Genomic DNA, 7,968 nt, shown 5'->3' on the forward strand with positions numbered 1-7,968 from the left:
AAAGTGCAGATTGTAATGACAGTAGAAATAAAGTGCCCCAAAACGTGATACACTTGAATTGTCCCCGAACCAACTCCCACGACCCCCATCCTGGCTATGGAAGTTTTCTTCCATGAAGCCCACCTCTGCTATCAAAATGCTCAGGGGCCGCTGCTCTAGGGTCTCTAGGTAGGTGCAGCGGAGGGACTGAATGGGAATCCGGGAACCGGGAAGTCCCACGACAGGCGGCCCGCAGGCCGAAGCCCTGAGGGCGGTGGGGGGAGGTTGCGTGGCTCAGTCCGCATGAGGGCCCTCAGAATGGACCCAGGCAGCTGCGGGTCCAACTCTCAGTCCCAGGCCGAGGCTTTAAGGACCCAGGGCACTGCTGATGTGAGCCCCGGAGTCCACAGCCGGAGAAGTGGGAGCTCGGATGTGGATGGGCGGGGGGAGCTCGGATGTGGATGGGCGGGGGGGAGGGCATCCTGCTCTAGAAGAGAAAGGATTCGCTTGTTCCTGGCCTGTTTGCTCTGTGCCAGTCCCCACCACGTGAAGCAGATCTTCGCCAGAGGCGATGGCTCCCACGCCCGCAGGCCCACCGAGAAGTGACGCCTTCCGAGCTCTCTGGTACGTTAATTGCGGCATGCTGACATCTCGGGCTGCCAGCCCAACATGCAACCAACCAGCCCGCGTCACCCCAAGGAGGGGACTCACACCCACGCATACCATGCCAGCACCAGCCCTGTCACCAGCTTCCAGGGGCCCAGACGTGCTCTCCCATTGCCTGTGCAGCCCTGGGGAAGTCACTCAGTGGCTTGTGCCTCAGGTTCCCCATCTGTCAGTCAGACCGCCACAGCCGTGACTTCTCGGGGGCTGTCGGGAGGTAGAGAGGGGCCCCGTGTAAAGAGCCCACTGGAAAGAAAGGTCCAACCACCACGAGCTGATGTTTGCTAATGTTAGTGTTTCCCACTTTCCAGGTGGGAAAATTGGGCTCGTATTTCACACTTACGAAAACAGAAGCTTTACAGACTCCAGGGGTTGTCCAGCTCCTGGAGGTAAGGACGGCAAGAGTTGGGGTTTGATTTCCAATTTGCCAGAGAAAACCTGTAGGGGGCGTCAGGGTAGAGGGAGATCCATCCTTCTTGGTTTTGTGTCATTTGATTTATTTATTTTGAAGCAAGGTCTTGCTATGTAGCCCAGCCTGGCCTGGAACTCATAGGGACCCTCCTGCCTCAGCCTTCTGGCCTCTTTATATCACTTGAGGACTAAACTACTAGACCCTGTAGCACCGCCCTTGGAGGGACCTAGCTTATGCCACGGTGCTATAGAATGAACGTTCATACCTCCCCACAGTCATGCTCAGATAGATCCCATGTGAGGCCTCCACAGCTGGCCTGTGTCCTGCACGGCGCCTTCTGAATGCCCCTAGTGCTTGTTCACTGGAGAAAGGGGAGGCCCAGCAGCCCCCAAATAGCCGCTGTTCAGAATAACCAGAGTGACCCCGAGTGTGGTCTGGAGGGGCAGCCACAGTGCTGGTCATTTCAGAACAACAGCAAGTCAGACCTCAAACCCTCCGAGCCCACAAGGGCCAGCAGCCCTCCTCGGGGCGAGGCAGCACCTGGGCAGGGTTTGCTCAGGCTCGTGGTTAGGATACCAGGCAGGCAGAGCAGCCAGCTGCTGAGGGCCACCCGGGCCACGTCCCTGCTGGATGCCTGGGCTCTGCGGAGGGGCTTTTCAACAAGAGGCCAGAGAGCTCTCACTCAGAGAGGCAGGGGAGGTCTCCGCAGAGGCTGACGCCGTCTCTGCCCATCCTCCGCGGGCTGAGGCTGACGGTCCCAGCAGGCTCAGCTTGCCAGACATGGCAAGTAGGGGCTGCTCGAGCCAGGGTCCAGCTCGCTGTCTCCAGCAGAACAGCCGGCTCTAGGGAGGGTGCTGTCTTTCCCTGGGCAGGCACTGGCCGCTGTCACCCTGCTCTCCTCTCCTTCCTGCCCAGCTCTCCCTCATGTGACAAAACATGGCACAAGCCCCAGAAGGTGACAGAGGCAGTGTTCATCCTGTCACTGTGCAGAAGGCTCCAGCCACCAGGCGGAAGATCTTATGCACTGAGCTGGGGGGCAGGGAGACAATGCCAGGAGCACAACCCCAGCTGCCCTCAAACTTGCAGCAGTCCTTCTGCCTCAGCCTCCCGAGTGCTGGGATTATAGGTGTGCATTACCACACCCAGCACAAAAAGTATTTGTTGCTGAAAGCCACAGCCAAAAAAAGTTTAAAAAACTGTGCTGATGTCCCTGGGCACCTGCACTAAGGGTAGAGTGCCATGGGCTTTTTTATACCAGTCACACATACTGCATTGTCCCTAAGGACTCTGAGGGGACTGAAGTACCACGTGCGCAGGCAACAAGAAGCCGTCCCAACCTCGGGTAGCCTCAGCATGAAGCATGTCCTGCCGTGTGACAGGAGAGCCACACACAGGAGTTGGGGCACCACCAAGCTCCCCTCTGCCCGCTCCCAGCTGTGACCACGGCTCTGCTGAGGAAGCCAGCTGACTTCGGTGTTTGTTGTCAGGGAAACCAGATGCCCATGCTACCTGGCCAGGCCAGTGGGAAGTTAAGGAGATGCCAGATGTGAAGGTGGGGGTTTGTATGCTAGGGCCCATGAGAACCCATGGGTGGGCTTCAGGCCGTTTATCAGATTACAGGTAAATCTGTGTGTGTGTGTGTGTGTGTGTGTGTGTGCGCGCGCGCACGGGTTTGTGCACATACACAGGTGTCACGGGATGGAGCCACGACTTCCATCAAATCTTCAGTGATGTCTGAAGCCAAGGAAGGTCTAGGGCCCCAGCCCCAGACGGCACCCGGTAAGCACAGCTAAAGCTGCAGCCAGGTCCCAAGGTGCCCGGGGAGTCCCAGCCAGACCAGGAGTGGCTGAGCCAGCTCCGGCAGTCTCTGCACCAGCTGATGAATGAGGGGAGTGTCCCCGACAGAAACCTGTCCTGCCCAGCCAGTGGGTGCTGGCTCTGGGTGTGCCCCACTCTGGAGAAGCCAGCTCTGCAGGCCGTGCTGGTCCTGCCTTCCTAGGAAACCAAGCAAAATCATGCTCTTAGTTTCGCAGCTTGAAGGACTTGTGTGTGTGTGTGCAGGGGGGTGTGTGCACACCTGCTCAGTTAAGATACTCCCACCCTGGGCGCTATGTGAGGAGGGCATATAAAACAGCATAAGCCAGGTGTGGTGATGCACACCTGCAGTCCCAGCACTGGGGAGATCTGGGGCACATCCAGAGGCCACTGGTTTGGTGCTCACCTGTACCCCAGCTTTTGCTGGGCACCGCTGTCCTAGTGTCACTTTGGGTCACCAGGGGAACACAGGCTGGGGCAGTGGCCCTCCCAGCCTCTGCCCTGCAGCTATTTAAGTCTTCCCACTGTGGCTGGAGACAGCTCGGGGACATCCCCCAAGCCCAGTAACTTTATCACGGTGCGCGTGTATTGGAAAAGACGTTGTATGCAGGTTGGGCACAACCCGCAGTGGCAGGTGGCCGTGGAGGGTCTTGGGACACCGTCCCCAGTGGGGAGGGGTGCCACACGCAATGTGGGGTACAGCCCATGGCTCAGCATGGAGGTGGTGGTGTAGGGACAGAGGGGCAGGTGGCCAAGGTCCACGTGGAGGTCGGAGGCCAGGCGGAGACAGAGCGCCCCATCGGAATGCGGTGGGCACGGCCAAGGTCTGGGGACAGAGACAGCAGAGGGGTGGACGGCCCTAGGGAAGAGCTGAGGCATTGACGTCAGGCGAAGATTCAGTCCTTGTGTCCTCAGAAAATACCAGATTCCCTTCTCACCTGAGCAAGGATAAGAAATCACAGGGGCTGTGCGTGTGTGTGTTCACAAAACAGGTTTTCTTGTTTAACAGGGATCAGGGTTTAGTTTTAAGCCACACTGCACACTTTTGTGCTAGGGTGACATGTCTGACCATGACAAATTGGCTTCCGCTGCTGCTACTTCATTAAATCCAAAAGAAAAAAATGCTCGAGTTTTTCAGAAAAATAATCCAGTTCTGAGAATAACTAACATTCATCTGTAATTTAAGACAAAATGAAGGCTAATGTTTCCTGCTGCTTTATTTATTTATTTTTCTTTTTTATTTTGGTTTTTTTGAGACAAGGTCTTACTATGTAGCTCAGGTTGGTCTTGAACTCACAGCAATCCTCCTGCCTCAGCCTCCCGAGTGCTGGGATTGCAGGTGTGCATCACCACACCTGGCTTGTGCTGTTTTATATGCCCTTCTCACATAGCACCCAGGGTGGGAGTATCTTAACTCAGCAGGTGTGCACAAACACCCCTGCACACATACACAACTCCTTCAAGCTGTGAAACTAAGAGCATGATTTTGCTTGGTTTCCTAGGATGGGAGAAGAGTGTCTATAGGTTTGTATTTAGTTAAAAAACTAAGTGACACACACACCTTGCACACACCTGTCACACACCTGTTATCCCAGCACAGGGGAGGCTGAGGCAGGAGGTTCATTTCTAGGAATTCAAGGCCAGCCTGAGTTGCACAGTGAGTTCAAGGCCAACCTGGACTACAACGAGAGACTTAAAAAAAAAAAAAATCACAACTCCAGCAACACGAAGTAGGTAGTAGTGACTCTTGCGACAATGAAATACGGAGGTACTTGTCAGATAGCAAGCATTCAGTCCAGGCGGGCGACCGTCGCCGCTGTCCCCCAGCCCATGGGGCAGGCTCTCTCCTGTCCTTGTCCTGGGCTTGTGAAACTGCCTAAGACATAGTTTCCCCAGGGATCTTGTCCACTTTCCTGGCTGGTGCTTGGCAACGGTTGCCATGGTGACCTCTCAGCTGGCCTTTAGGACTCAGCAGGGGAACTCAACCTTTCTATGTTCAATCCCAGCTATTCTAAATATTTACCGCTAGGACGTTATTGCACATCTGGAAAAAAGCTGAGTGATGTCTCTTCAGTTCGCTGCGGACAGAACCGGGAAAAACCCAGCGCCAGGGCTCTAAGTTACGGTCTCTCCACGCACGGTTACTAAAATGTTACCGACCCAGGGTAATGGACAGGAAACGGTGTCAAGACAAGCTGTTAAATTAAAACAGCAGGTTAGGAAATAGCGCAAATCTTGTAACAGTATCCACATAAAACTGTATGACATTGAACTGCGTGTATTTAGGGGCAGAAAAATGTTTTGAGGCTGGTCCTCCCTGCTCCAGCCCCGTGTCCCGGAACCTAGGGGTTCGCTGACCTCCCTGTTCCTGAGACATGTCCTCCTCCACCTGTTGCTCACAGCTGAGCGCAAACAGCATCGTACCGCTGTGCTTCCCAGGGCAAAATCGGCTTCTGCTCTCTCTACCGTTCCAGTCCTGCCGCCCCCACCCCCGCACCCGGGCCCTGTGGTCCAGGACCGTCTAGCCAGGGGCTGCTCCACAGCCTTCACAGATATTGCACTTTGGTGTCCGCTTTGTATACTTGGCTTGACCCCCAATTTTTATTTTAGAATTTTTAAAGAAAATCAGAAATTTCCAGTGAGTGTGGTGGCACACATCTATCATCCCAGCTCAGGGAAGGCTGAGGCAGGAGGATCACTGTGAGTTCAAGGCCAGCCAGAGTTACATAGTGAATTCAAGGGCGGCCTGAACTACATAGTGAGACCCTGTCTCAAAAACAACAACAACAACAACAACAATCCAAAATTTCAGACGAGCCTCTGTAAAAATAAAAGAAATAACAGTAAAGTATGAGACAACTGAGGATTTGAACTCTGGATATTTTATGAGGAGGAATGACCAATTTTTAAGGCGTTCCAACTGCCTCACGGTACTTTTATTTATTTATTTAATTTTTGTCTTTTTGAGACAGGGTCTCGATATGCAGTTCAGGCTGGCATTGAGCTCACTTTGTGGCCTAGGCTGGTATTGAACTCACAATGATCCTCCTGCCTCAGCCTCCCAAGTGCTGGGATTATAAGCATGCGCCACCATACCCGGCTTTTTTTTTTTTTCCCCCCGGTACCAGGAATCAAACTCACAACCTTGTGCTTGCCAGGCAGGCTCTGTGCCGCTGAGTGAAATCCCCAGCCCCTACCTGCTTATTTTTTGTGTGTGTGACAGAAGCTTGCTATGTAGTCTAGGCTGGTCTCAAACTCATGGTGATCCTCCTGCCTCAGCCTCCTGAGCTCTAAGATCATAGGCGTGTGCCTGGCTAATTGTACACGGTTTAAAGGACCCCTATCATCTAGAAACAGAGACAGGAGAAATGACAGGTGAGGTGACAGGATGTGGGTGGGACGGGGGCCCTGAATGGGGACGCAGAGGAATGAGGTGGCCGCGAGTGGGTTACAGTGGAAGCCAGGCCTGGCGGCATGTTCCCCTTCTCTGTACTGTGGACACTTCCCAACGGAGGCAATGACGATGCCTAAAAACCCTGAACCAGGAACGATGTCCCGAGGCTCCTCAGATCGGCACAGCCACAGACCGAGCGAAACCGTCACAAGCCTAATTCTGACCACAGCCGCAGTCCTTCCTAACGTGCGGAGCCAACACAATGGTTTTGAAACCGATACCGGAAACGCTGTGTCAGAATCTTCCTCCGCACAGATAAAACCGAAGACTTCAACATGAACCAGAATCGCTCTGGAAACAAGAGCCGTGGCTCCTGATAAATAAAAGACCACAGAGTCCCTGACGAAATGCCAAAAGCCTTGTCAGCAGAAAACACGAGATCACACAGCTCTGTCTTCTCACATCCCCAGCTGCATAATCAGTCGAGAAAACACCTGACTTTTTTTTTTTTTTTTTTTTTTTAGACAGGGTTTTGCTATGTAGCCCAGGCTGGCCTCGAACTCATGGCAATCCTCCTGCCTCAGCCTCCAGAGTGCTGGGATCACAGGTGTGTGGCACAATGCTTGGATTTTTTTTCTTTTTTCTTTTCTTTTTTTTTTTTTTTGAGACAGGGACTAGTTATGTAGTTTAGGCTGGCCTTGAACTCAGGAGGATCCTCCTGCCTCAGCCCCCCTATCCTGAGTGCTGGGGTGACAGACCTGCACCACCACGTCCCTCTACTGCTCGTACCATCATGCTCCTGCCAACTTTCTTTAACATTCTGCTTTAAAAGGAATCAAGTAATTTCTCCTTGTTTAACTTTTTATGACTCAACTTTGAGCTTCTGAAGTGCACTGATTTTAGCTCTGGATGCTCTGTTTTTATTTATTTTGCTGGTACTACACACTGAACCCTGAGGTGCTCTGCCGCTGAGCTGTCTCCCCAACCCTTTTATGTGTATTACTGTTTTAACTTTGAGACAAGGTCTTGCCAAGTTGCCCCAGTTGGCCTGAACTTGCAATTCTCCTGCCTCGGCCTCTCGAATAGCCCGGATACAGGCGTGCGTGCCTGTGCCGGGCCATTTTTATTTATGTTATCTGCTAACACAGACCGGAATGAGAATGCATATTTTGTAAAGTTACATTAAGTTGGTGGCTTAAGGTGTTTTTGTATTTCAAATGATTAAATATTTGGGTTGGCTGTTTACATTTGAAAATATGTTTTTGTGCGGTACAAATATTTATGTCGGCTTCGTGTGACAGGCACAGGAACGGGCCTGGTTATTTTACACCCGTGGGGAGCAGCTATGCGCATGCGTTGTGCGGGCTGGGCGGGCGGGGCCGGGCGTCTGGGCTCAGAACCACCCAGGGAGGTTTTCAATGCTGGTCGCCAGGATCCCACAGCACAGGCCCGAGCACAGTTAGAGCTGGGGCTGTGGAGATCTGGTCCAGAGTAGAGACGCAGAGCCTGCCAGGGTACAGGCGGGAGACCGCGGAGAGGCCAGGGCTTGCACTGGCAGAAGGGGCAGCAGTGCCCCCTAGCAGCCCAGGCCCGAAGGGGGTGCAGCACAGAGATCAGCCAGGAAGCAGCGCCCCAAGTGCTGGCCCGTCCACGGCGGGGCCTGGATGGCGGGCGCCACATCCGCCCCTCAGCTGCTGCTGTCCCC

This window comes from Chinchilla lanigera, unplaced genomic scaffold, assembly GCF_000276665.1.
Source record: "Chinchilla lanigera isolate Chin_1 unplaced genomic scaffold, ChiLan1.0 scaffold00049, whole genome shotgun sequence".
In the NCBI taxonomy this organism is placed as follows: domain Eukaryota; kingdom Metazoa; phylum Chordata; class Mammalia; order Rodentia; family Chinchillidae; genus Chinchilla; species Chinchilla lanigera.